Below are 13,012 nucleotides of genomic sequence, written 5' to 3' on the forward strand. Positions count from 1 at the left end.
TTCTTCGTGCGCAGTGGTCAACGCGGAACTCCCTAGCTGCCAGGAGCTCTTTTTACTGTGCGCACCCAACCAGAGCGACGGGGGGAGCACATTTCAGAAAACGTGCTCAGCTCGTCGAGAAAATGCGATTCAAGCAATAAAATTAAAAATGCACCTAAAACCTAAACCAAAGGTTGCAGGTGCTTATTTCTTCGTGCGCAGTGGTCAACGCGGCACTCCCTAGCTGCCAGGAGCACTTTTTACTGTGCGCACCCAACCAGAGTGACGGGAGGAGCACATTTCAGAAAACGTGCTCAGCTCGTCGAGAAAATGCGATTTAAGCAATAAAATTAAAAATGCACCTAAAACCTAAACCAAACGTTGCAGGTGCTTATTTCTTCATGCGCAGTGGTCAACGCGGCACTCTCTAGCTGGCAGGAGCACTTTTTACTATGCGCGCCCAACCAGAGCGACGGGAGGAGCACATTTCAGAAAACGTGCTCAGCTCGTCGAGAAAATGCGATTTAAGCAATAAAATTAAAAATGCACCTAAAACCTAAACCAAACGTTGCAGGTGCTTATTTCTTCATGCGCAGTGGTCAACGCGGCACTCCCGAGCTGCCAAGAGCACTTTTTACTGTGCACACCCAACCAGAGCGACGGGAGGAGCACATTTCAGAAAACGTGCTCAGCTCGTCGAGAGAATGCGATTTAAGCAATAAAATTAAAAATGCACCTAAAACCTAAACCAAACGTTGCAGGTGCTTATTTCTTCGTGCGCAGTGGTCAACGCGGAACTCCCTAGCTGCCAGGAGCTCTTTTTACTGTGCGCACCCAACCAGAGCGACGGGAGGAGCACATTTCAGAAAACGTGCTCAGCTCGTCGAGAAAATGCGATTTAAGCAATAAAATTAAAAATGCAGCTAAAACCTAAACCAAACGTTGCAGTTGCTTATTTCTTCGTGCGTAGTGCTCAACGCAGCACTCCCTAGCTGCCAGGAGCACTTTTTACTGTGCGCACCCAACCAGAGTGACGGGAGGAGCACATTTCAGAAAACGTGCTCAGCTCGTCGAGAAAATGCGATTTAAGCAATAAAATTAAAAATGCACCTAAAACCTAAACCAAACGTTGCAGGTGCTTATTTCTTCGTGCGCAGTGGTCAACGCGGCACTCTCTAGCTGCCAAGAGCACTTTTTACTGTGCGCACCCAACCACAGTGACGAGAGGAGCACATTTCAGAAAACGTGCTCAGCTCGTCGAGAAAATGCGATTTAAGCAATAAAATTAAAAATGCACCTAAAACCTAAACCAAACGTTGCAGGTGCTTATTTCTTCGTGCGCAGTACTCAACGCGGCAATCCCTAGCTGCCAGGAGCACTTTTTACTGTGCGCACCCAACCAGAGTGACGGGAGGAGCACATTTCAGAAAACGTGCTCAGCTCGTCGAGAAAATGCGATTTAAGCAATAAAATTGAAAATGCACCTAAAACCTAAACCAAACGTTGCAGGTGCTTATTTCTTCGTGCGCAGTGCTCAACGCGGCACTCCCTAGCTGCCAGGAGCACTTTTTACTGTGCGCACCCAACCAGAGTGACGGGAGGACCACATTTCAGAAAACGTGCTCAGCTCGTCGAGAAAATGCGATTTAAGCAATAAAATTAAAAATGCACCTAAAACCTAAACCAAACGTTGCAGGTGCTTATTTCTTCATGCGCAGTGGTCAACGCGGCACTCTCTAGCTGCCAAGAGCACTTTTTACTGTGCGCACCCAACCAGAGCGACGGGAGGAGCACATTTCAGAAAACGTGCTCAGCTCGTCGAGAAAATGCGATTTAAGCAATAAAATTAAAAATGCACCTAAAACCTAAACCAAACGTTGCAGGTGCTTATTTCTTCATGTGCAGTGGTCAACGCGGCACTCTCTAGCTGCCAGGAGCACTTTTTACTATGCGCGCACAACCAGAGCGACGGGAGGAGCACATTTCAGAAAACGTGCTCAGCTCGTCGAGAAAATGCGATTTAAGCAATAAAATTTAAAATGCACCCAAAACCTAAACCAAACGTTGCAGGTGCTTATTTCTTCGTGCGCAGTGGTCAACGCGGCACTCCCTAGCTGCCAGGAGCACTTTTTACTGTGCGCACCCAACCAGAGTGACGGGAGGAGCACATTTCAGAAAACGTGCTCAGCTCGTCGAGAAAATGCGATTTAAGCAATAAAATTAAAAATGCACCTAAAACCTAAACCAAACGTTGCAGGTGCTTATTTCTTCATGCGCAGTGGTCAACGCGGCACTCTCTAGCTGGCAGGAGCACTTTTTACTATGCGCGCCCAACCAGAGCGACGGGAGGAGCACATTTCAGAAAACGTGCTCAGCTCGTCGAGAAAATGCGATTTAAGCAATAAAATTAAAAATGCACCTAAAACCTAAACCAAACGTTGCAGGTGCTTATTTCTTCATGCGCAGTGGTCAACGCGGCACTCCCGAGCTGCCAAGAGCACTTTTTACTGTGCGCACCCAACCAGAGCGACGGGAGGAGCACATTTCAGAAAACGTGCTCAGCTCGTCGAGAGAATGCGATTTAAGCAATAAAATTAAAAATGCACCTAAAACCTAAACCAAACGTTGCAGGTGCTTATTTCTTCGTGCGCAGTGGTCAACGCGGAACTCCCTAGCTGCCAGGAGCTCTTTTTACTGTGCGCACCCAACCAGAGCGACGGGAGGAGCACATTTCAGAAAACGTGCTCAGCTCGTCGAGAAAATGCGATTTAAGCAATAAAATTAAAAATGCAGCTAAAACCTAAACCAAACGTTGCAGTTGCTTATTTCTTCGTGCGTAGTGCTCAACGCAGCACTCCCTAGCTGCCAGGAGCACTTTTTACTGTGCGCACCCAACCAGAGTGACGGGAGGAGCACATTTCAGAAAACGTGCTCAGCTCGTCGAGAAAATGCGATTTAAGCAATAAAATTAAAAATGCACCTAAAACCTAAACCAAACGTTGCAGGTGCTTATTTCTTCGTGCGCAGTGGTCAACGCGGAACTCCCTAGCTGCCAGGAGCTCTTTTTACTGTGCGCACCCAACCAGAGCGACGGGAGGAGCACATTTCAGAAAACGTGCTCAGCTCGTCGAGAAAATGCGATTTAAGCAATAAAATTAATAATGCAGCTAAAACCTAAACCAAACGTTGCAGGTGCTTATTTCTTCGTGCGCAGTGCTCAACGCGGCACTCCCTAGCTGCCAGGAGCACTTTTTACTGTGCGCACCCAACCAGAGTGACGGGAGGAGCACATTTCAGAAAACGTGCTCAGCTCGTCGAGAAAATGCGATTTAAGCAATAAAATTAAAAATGCTCCTAAAACCTAAACCAAACGTTGCAGGTGCTTATTTCTTCATGCGCAGTGGTCAACGCGGCACTCTCTAGCTGCCAGGAGCACTTTTTACTACGCGCACCAAACCAGAGCGACGGGAGGAGCACATTTCAGAAAACGTGCTCAGCTCGTCGAGAAAATGCGATTTAAGCAATAAAATTAAAAATGCACCTAAAACCTAAACCAAACGTTGCAGGTGCTTATTTCTTCATGCGCAGTGGTCAACGCGGCACTCTCTAGCTGCCAAGAGCACTTTTTACTGTGCGCACCCAACCAGAGTGACGGGAGGAGCACATTTCAGAAAACGTGCTCAGCTCGTCGAGAAAATGCGATTTAAGCAATAAGATTAAAAATGCACCTAAAACCTAAACCAAACGTTGCAGGTGCTTATTTCTTCATGCGCAGTGGTCAACGCGGCACTCTCTAGCTGCCAGGAGCAATTTTTACTACGCGCACCCAACCAGAGCGACGGGAGGAGCACATTTCAGAAAACGTGCTCAGCTCGTCGAGAGAATGCGATTTAAGCAATAAAATAAAAAATGCACCTAAAACCTAAACCAAACGTTGCAGGTGCTTATTTCTTCGTGCGCAGTGGTCAACGCGGCACTCCCTAGCTGCCAGGAGCTCTTTTTACTGTGCGCACCCAACCAGAGCGACGGGAGGAGCACATTTCAGAAAACGTGCTCAGCTCGTCGAGAAAATGCGATTTAAGCAATAAAATTAAAAATGCACCTAAAACCTAAACCAAACAATGCAGGTGCTTATTTCTTCATGCGCAGTGGTCAACGCGGCACGCTCTAGCTGCCAGGAGCACTTTTTACTACGCGCACCCAACCAGAGCGACGGGAGGAGCACATTTCAGAAAACGTGCTCAGCTCGTCGAGAGAATGCGATTTAAGCAATAAAATAAAAAATGCACCTAAAACCTAAACCAAACGTTGCAGGTGCTTATTTCTTCGTGCGCAGTGGTCAACGCGGCACTTCCTAGCTGCCAGGAGCTCTTTTTACTGTGCGCACCCAACCAGAGCGACGGGAGGAGCACATTTCAGAAAACGTGCTCAGCTCGTCGAGAAAATGCGATTTAAACAATAAAATTAAAAATGCACCTAAAACCTAAACCAAACGTTGCAGGTGCTTATTTCTTCGTGTGCAGTGGTCAACGCGGCACTCCCTAGCTGCCAGGAGCACTTTTTACTGTGCGCACCCAACCAGAGTGACGGAAGGAGCACATTTCAGAAAACGTACTCAGCTCGTCGAGAAAATGTGATTTAAGCAATAAAATTAAAAATGAGCCTAAACCCTAAACCAAACGTTGCAGGTGGTTATTTCTTCATGCGCAGTGGTCAACGCGGCACTCTCTAGCTGCCAAGAGCACTTTTTACTGTGCGCACCCAACCAGAGTGACGGGAGGAGCACATTTCAGAAAACGTGCTCAGCTCGTTGAGAAAATGCGATTTAAGCAATAAAATTAAAAATGCACCTAAAACCTAAACCAAACGTTGCAGGTGCTTATTTCTTCATGTGCAGTGGTCAACGCGGAACTCCCTAGCTGCCAAGAGCACTTTTTACTATGCGCACCCAACCAGAGTGACGGGAGGAGCACATTTCAGAAAACTAGCTCAGCTCGTCGAGAAAATGCGATTTAAGCAATAAAATTAAAAATGCACCCAAAACCTAAACCAAACGTTGCAGGTGGTTATTTCTTCAAGCGCAGTGGTCAACGCGGCACTCTCTAGCTGCCAAGAGCACTTTTTACTATGCGCACCCAACCAGAGCGACGGGAGGAGCATATTTCATAAAACGTTCTCAGCTCGTCGAGAAAATGCGATTTAAGCAATAAAATTAAAAATGCACCTAAAACCTAAACCAAACGTTGCAGGTGCTTATTTCTTCATGCGCAGTGGTCAACGCGGCACTCTCTAGCTGCCAGGAGCACTTTTTACTACGCGCACCCAACCAGAGCGACGGGAGGAGCACATTTCAGAAAACGTGCTCAGCTCGTCGAGAGAATGCGATTCAAGCAATAAAATTAAAAATGCACCTAAAACCTAAACCAAACGTTGCAGGTGCTTATTTCTTCATGCGCAGTGGTCAACGCGGCACTCCCGAGCTGCTAAGAGCACTTTTTACTGTGCGCACCCAACCAGAGCGACGGGAGGAGCACATTTCAGAAAACTTGCTCAGCTCGTCGAGAGAATGCGATTTAAGCAATAAAATTAAAAATGCACCTAAAACCTAAACCAAACGTTGCAGGTGCTTATTTCTTCGTGCGTAGTGCTCAACGCGGCACTCCCTAGCTGCCAGGAGCACTTTTTACTGTGCGCACCCAACCAGAGTGACGGGAGGAGCACATTTCAGAAAACGTGCTCAGCTCGTCGAGAAAATGCGATTTAAGCAATAAAATTAAAAATGCACCTAAAACCTAAACCAAGCGTTGCAGGTGCTTATTTCTTCATGCGCAGTGGTCAACGCGGCACTCTCTAGCTGCCAAGAGCACTTTTACTGTGCGCACCCAACCAGAGTGACAGGAGGAGCACATTTCAGAAAACGTGCTCAGCTCGTCGAGAAAATGCGATTTAAGCAATAAGATTAAAAATGCACCTAAAACCTAAACCAAACGTTGCAGGTGCTTATTTCTTCATGCGCAGTGGTCAACGCAGCACTCTCTAGCTGCCAGGAGCACTTTTTACTGTGTGCACCCAACCAGAGTGACGGGAGGAGCACATTTCAGAAAACGTGCTCAGCTCGTCGAGAAAATGCGATTTAAGCAATAAAATTAAAGATGCACCTAAAACCTAAACCAAACGTTCCAGGTGCTTATTTCTTCATGCGCAGTGGTCAACGCGGCACTCTCTAGCTGCCAAGAGCACTTTTTACTGTGTGCACCCAACCAGAGTGACGGGAGGAGCACATTTCAGAAAACGTGCTCAGCTCGTTGAGAAAATGCGATTTAAGCAATAAGATTAAAAATGCACCTAAAACCTAAACCAAACGTTGCAGGTGCTTATTTCTTCATGCGCAGTGGTCAACGCGGCACTCTCTAGCTGCCAGGAGCTCTTTTTACTACGCGCACCCAACCAGAGCGACGGGAGGAGCATATTTTAGAAAACGTGCTCAGCTCGTCGAGAGAATGCGATTTAAGCAATAAAATAAAAAATGCACCTAAAACCTAAACCAAACGTTGCAGGTGCTTATTTCTTCGTGCGCAGTGGTCAACGCGGCACTCCCTAGCTGCCAGGAGCTCTTTTTACTGTGCGCACCCAACCAGAGCGACGGGAGGAGCACATTTCAGAAAACGTGCTCAGCTCGTCGAGAAAATGCGATTTAAGCAATAAAATTAAAAATGCACCTAAAACCTAAACCAAAGGTTGCAGGTGCTTATTTCTTCATGCGCAGTGGTCAACGCGGCACTCTCTAGCTGCCAGGAGCACTTTTTACTACGCGCACCCAACCAGAGCGACGGGAGGAGCACATTTCAGAAAACGTGCTCAGCTCGTCGAGAGAATGCGATTTAAGCAATAAAATAAAAAATGCACCTAAAACCTAAACCAAACGTTGCAGGTGCTTATTTCTTCGTGCGCAGTGGTCAACGCGGCACTCCCTAGCTGCCAGGAGCTCTTTTTACTGTGTGCACCCAACCAGAGCGACGGGAGGAGCACATTTCAGAAAACGTGCTCAGCTCGTCGAGAGAATGCGATTCAAGCAATAAAATAAAAAATGCACCTAAAACCTAAACCAAACGTTGCAGGTGCTTATTTCTTCATGCGCAGTGGTCAACGCGGCACTCTCTAGCTGCCAGGAGCACTTTTTACTACGCGCACCCAACCAGAGCGACGGGAGGAGCACATTTCAGAAAACGTGCTCAGCTCGTCGAGAGAATGCGATTTAAGCAATAAAATTAAAAATGCACCTAAAACCTAAACCAAACATTGCAGGTGCTTATTTCTTCATGCGCAGTGGTCAACGCGGCACTCCCGAGCTGCTAAGAGCACTTTTTACTGTGCGCACCCAACCAGAGCGACGGGAGGAGCACATTTCAGAAAACTTGCTCAGCTCGTCGAGAGAATGCGATTTAAGCAATAAAATTAAAAATGCACCTAAAACCTAAACCAAACGTTGCAGGTGCTTATTTCTTCGTGCGTAGTGCTCAACGCGGCACTCCCTAGCTGCCAGGAGCACTTTTTACTGTGCGCACCCAACCAGAGTGACGGGAGGAGCACATTTCAGAAAACGTGCTCAGCTCGTCGAGAAAATGCGATTTAAGCAATAAAATTAAAAATGCACCTAAAACCTAAACCAAGCGTTGCAGGTGCTTATTTCTTCATGCGCAGTGGTCAACGCGGCACTCTCTAGCTGCCAAGAGCACTTTTTACTGTGCGCACCCAACCAGAGTGACAGGAGGAGCACATTTCAGAAAACGTGCTCAGCTCGTCGAGAAAATGCGATTTAAGCAATAAGATTAAAAATGCACCTAAAACCTAAACCAAACGTTGCAGGTGCTTATTTCTTCATGCGCAGTGGTCAACGCAGCACTCTCTAGCTGCCAGGAGCACTTTTTACTGTGTGCACCCAACCAGAGTGACGGGAGGAGCACATTTCAGAAAACCTGCTCAGCTCGTCGAGAAAATGCGATTTAAGCAATAAAATTAAAGATGCACCTAAAACCTAAACCAAACGTTCCAGGTGCTTATTTCTTCATGCGCAGTGGTCAACGCGGCACTCTCTAGCTGCCAAGAGCACTTTTTACTGTGTGCACCCAACCAGAGTGACGGGAGGAGCACATTTCAGAAAACGTGCTCAGCTCGTTGAGAAAATGCGATTTAAGCAATAAGATTAAAAATGCACCTAAAACCTAAACCAAACGTTGCAGGTGCTTATTTCTTCATGCGCAGTGGTCAACGCGGCACTCTCTAGCTGCCAGGAGCTCTTTTTACTACGCGCACCCAACCAGAGCGACGGGAGGAGCATATTTTAGAAAACGTGCTCAGCTCGTCGAGAGAATGCGATTTAAGCAATAAAATAAAAAATGCACCTAAAACCTAAACCAAACGTTGCAGGTGCTTATTTCTTCGTGCGCAGTGGTCAACGCGGCACTCCCTAGCTGCCAGGAGCTCTTTTTACTGTGCGCACCCAACCAGAGCGACGGGAGGAGCACATTTCAGAAAACGTGCTCAGCTCGTCGAGAGATTGCGATTTAAGCAATAAAATAAAAAATGCACCTAAAACCTAAACCAAACGTTGCAGGTGCTTATTTCTTCGTGCGCAGTGGTCAACGCGGCACTCCCTAGCTGCCAGGAGCACTTTTTACTGTGCGCACCCAACCAGAGTGACGGGAGGAGCACATTTCAGAAAACGTGCTCAGCTCGTCGAGAAAATGCGATTTAAGCAATAAAATTAAAAATGCACCTAAAACCTAAACCAAACGTTGCAGGTGCTTATTTCTTCGTGCGCAGTGCTCAACGCGGCACTCCCTAGCTGCCAGGAGCACTTTTTACTGTGCGCACCCAACCAGAGTGACGGGAGGAGCATATTTCAGAAAACGTGCTCAGCTCGTCGAGAAAATGCGATTTAAGCAATAAAATTAAAAATGCACCCAAAACCTAAACCAAACGTTGCAGGTGGTTATTTCTTCAAGCGCAGTGGTCAACGCGGCACTCTCTAGCTGCCAAGAGCACTTTTTACTATGCGCACCCAACCAGAGTGACGGGAGGAGCACATTTCAGAAAACGTGCTCAGCTCGTCGAGAAAATGTGATTTAAGCAATAAAATTAAAAATGCTCCTAAAACCTAAACCAAACGTTGCAGGTGCTTATTTCTTCATGCGCAGTGGTCAACGCGGCACTCTCTAGCTGCCAGGAGCACTTTTTACTACGCGCACCCAACCAGAGCGACGGGAGGAGCACATTTCAGAAAACGTGCTCAGCTCGTCGAGAGAATGCGATTTAAGCAATAAAATTAAAAATGCACCTAAAACCTAAACCAAACGTTGCAGGTGCTTATTTCTTCATGCACAGTGGTCAACGCGGCACTCCCGAGCTGCCAAGAGCACTTTTTACTGTGCGCACCCAACCAGAGCGACGAGAGGAGCACATTTCAGAAAACGTGCTCAGCTCGTCGAGAGAATGCGATTTAAGCAATAAAATTAAAAATGCACCTAAAACCTAAACCAAACGTTGCAGGTGCTTATTTCTTCGTGCGCAGTGGTCAACGCGGAACTCCCTAGCTGCCAGGAGCTCTTTTTACTGTGCGCACCCAACCAGAGCGACGGGGGGAGCACATTTCAGAAAACGTGCTCAGCTCGTCGAGAAAATGCGATTCAAGCAATAAAATTAAAAATGCACCTAAAACCTAAACCAAAGGTTGCAGGTGCTTATTTCTTCATGCGCAGTGGTCAACGCGGCACCCTCTAGCTACCAGGAGTACTTTTTACTACGCGCACCCAACCAGAGCGACGGGAGGAGCACATTTCAGAAAACGTGCTCAGCTCGTCGAGAGAATGCGATTTAAGCAATAAAATAAAAAATGCACCTAAAACCTAAACCAAACGTTGCAGGTGCTTATTTCTTCGTGCGCAGTGGTCAACGCGGCACTCCCTAGCTGCCAGGAGCTCTTTTTACTGTGTGCACCCAACCAGAGCGACGGGAGGAGCACATTTCAGAAAACGTGCTCAGCTCGTCGAGAGAATGCGATTCAAGCAATAAAATAAAAAATGCACCTAAAACCTAAACCAAACATTGCAGGTGCTTATTTCTTCGTGCGCAGGGGTCAACGCGGAACTCCCTAGCTGCCAGGAGCTCTTTTTACTGTGCGCACCCAACCAGAGCGACGGGAGGAGCCCATTTCAGAAAACGTGCTCAGCTCGTCGAGAAAATGCGATTTAAGCAATAAAATTAAAAATGCACCTAAAACCTAAACCAAACGTTGCAGGTGCTTATTTCTTCATGTGCAGTGGTCAACGCGGCACTCTCTAGCTGCCAGGAGCACTTTTTACTATGCGCGCACAACCAGAGCGACGGGAGGAGCACATTTCAGAAAACGTGCTCAGCTCGTCGAGAAAATGCGATTTAAGCAATAAAATTTAAAATGCACCCAAAACCTAAACCAAACGTTGCAGGTGCTTATTTCTTTGTGCGCAGTGGTCAACGCGGCACTCCCTAGCTGCCAGGAGCACTTTTTACTGTGCGCACCCAACCAGAGTGACGGGAGGAGCACATTTCAGAAAACGTGCTCAGCTCGTCGAGAAAATGCGATTTAAGCAATAAAATTAAAAATGCACCTAAAACCTAAACCAAACGTTGCAGGTGCTTATTTCTTCATGCGCAGTGGTCAACGCGGCACTCTCTAGCTGCCAGGAGCACTTTTTACTACGCGCACCCAACCAGAGCGACGGGAGGAGCACATTTCAGAAAACGTGCTCAGCTCGTCGAGAGAATGCGATTTAAGCAATAAAATAAAAAATGCACCTAAAACCTAAACCAAACGTTGCAGGTGCTTATTTCTTCGTGCGCAGTGGTCAACGCGGCACTCCCTAGCTGCCAGGAGCTCTTTTTACTGTGTGCACCCAACCAGAGCGACGGGAGGAGCACATTTCAGAAAACGTGCTCAGCTCGTCGAGAAAATGCGATTTAAGCAATAAAATTAAAAATGCAGCTAAAACCTAAACCAAACGTTGCAGGTGCTTATTTCTTCGTGCGCAGTGGTCAACGCGGAACTCGCTAGCTGCCAGGAGCTCTTTTTACTGTGCGCACCCAACCAGAGCGACGGGAGGAGCACATTTCAGAAAACGTGCTCAGCTCGTCGAGAAAATGCGATTTAAGCAATAAAATTTAAAATGCACCTAAAACCTAAACCAAACGTTGCAGGTGCTTATTTCTTTGTGCGCAGTGGTCAACGCGGCACTCTTTAGCTGCCAAGAGCACTTTTTACTATGCGCACCCAACCAGAGTGACGGGAGGAGCACATTTCAGAAAACGTGCTCAGCTCGTCGAGAAAATGCGATTTAAGCAATAAAATTAAAAATGCACCTAAAACCTAAACCAAACGTTGCAGGTGGTTATTTCTTCATGCGCAGTGGTCAACGCGGCACTCCCGAGCTGCCAAGAGCACTTTTTACTGTGCGCACCCAACCAGAGCGACGGGAGGAGCACATTTCAGAAAACGTGCTCAGCTCGTCGAGAGAATGCGATTTAAGCAATAAAATTAAAAATGCACCTAAAACCTAAACCAAACGTTGCAGGTGCTTATTTCTTCGTGCGCAGTGGTCAACGCGGAACTCCCTAGCTGCCAGGAGCTCTTTTTACTGTGCGCACCCAACCAGAGCGACGGGAGGAGCACATTTCAGAAAACGTGCTCAGCTCGTCGAGAAAATGCGATTTAAGCAATAAGATTAAAAATGCACCTAAAACCTAAATCTAACGTTGCAGGTGCTTATTTCTTCATGCGCAGTGGTCAACGCGGCACTCTCTAGCTGCCAGGAGCACTTTTTACTGTGCGCACCCAACCAGAGTGACGGGAGGAGCACATTTCAGAAAACGTGCTCAGCTCGTCGAGAAAATGCGATTTAAGCAATAAAATTAAAAATGCACCCAAAACCTAAACCAAACGTTGCAGGTGGTTATTTCTTCAAGCGCAGTGGTCAACGCGGCACTCTCTAGCTGCCAAGAGCACTTTTTACTATGCGCACCCAACCAGAGTGACGGGAGGAGCACATTTCAGAAAACGTGCTCAGCTCGTCGAGAAAATGCGATTTAAGCAATAAAATTAAAAATGCACCTAAAACTTAAACCAAACGTTGCAGGTGCTAATTTCTTCATGCGCAGTGGTCAACGCGGCACTCTCTAGCTGCCAGGAGCACTTTTTACTACGCGCACCCAACCAGAGCGACGGGAGGAGCACATTTCAGAAAACGTGCTCAGCTCGTCAAGAGAATGCGATTTAAGCAATAAAATTAAAAATGCACCTAAAACCTAAACCAAACGTTGCAGGTGCTTATTTCTTCGTGCGCAGTGGTCAACGCGGCACTCCCTAGCTGCCAGGAGCTCTTTTTACTGTGCGCACCCAACCAGAGCGACGGGAGGAGCACATTTCAGAAAACGTGTTCAGCTTGTCGAGAAAATGCGATTTAAGCAATAAAATCAAAAATGCACCTAAAACCTAAACCAAACGTTGCAGGTGCTTATTTCTTCATGCGCAGTGGTCAACGCGGCACTCTCTAGCAGCCAGGAGCTCTTTTTACTGTGCGCACCCAACCAGAGCGACGGGAGGAGCACATTTCAGAAAACGTGCTCAGCTCGTCGAGAGAATGCGATTTAAGCAATAAAATAAAAAATGCACCTAAAACCTAAACCAAACGTTGCAGGTGCTTATTTCTTCGTGCGCAGTGGTCAACGCGGCACTCCCTAGCTGCCAGGAGCTATTTTTACTGTGCGCACCCAACAAGAGTGACGGAAGGAGCACATTTCAGAAAACGTACTCAGCTCGTCGAGAAAATGCGATTTAAGCAATAAAATTAAAAATGCACCTAAAACCTAAACCAGACGTTGCAGGTGCCTATTTCTTCATGTGCAGTGGTCAACGCGGCACTCTCTAGCTGCCAGGAGCACTTTTTACTATGCGCGCACAACCAGAGCGACGGGAGGAGCACATTTCAGAAAACGTGCTCAG

Source organism: Syngnathus floridae, chromosome 16, assembly GCF_059516105.1.
Source record: "Syngnathus floridae isolate MCC-2025c chromosome 16, RoL_Sflo_1.0, whole genome shotgun sequence".
Lineage (NCBI taxonomy): Eukaryota > Metazoa > Chordata > Actinopteri > Syngnathiformes > Syngnathidae > Syngnathus > Syngnathus floridae.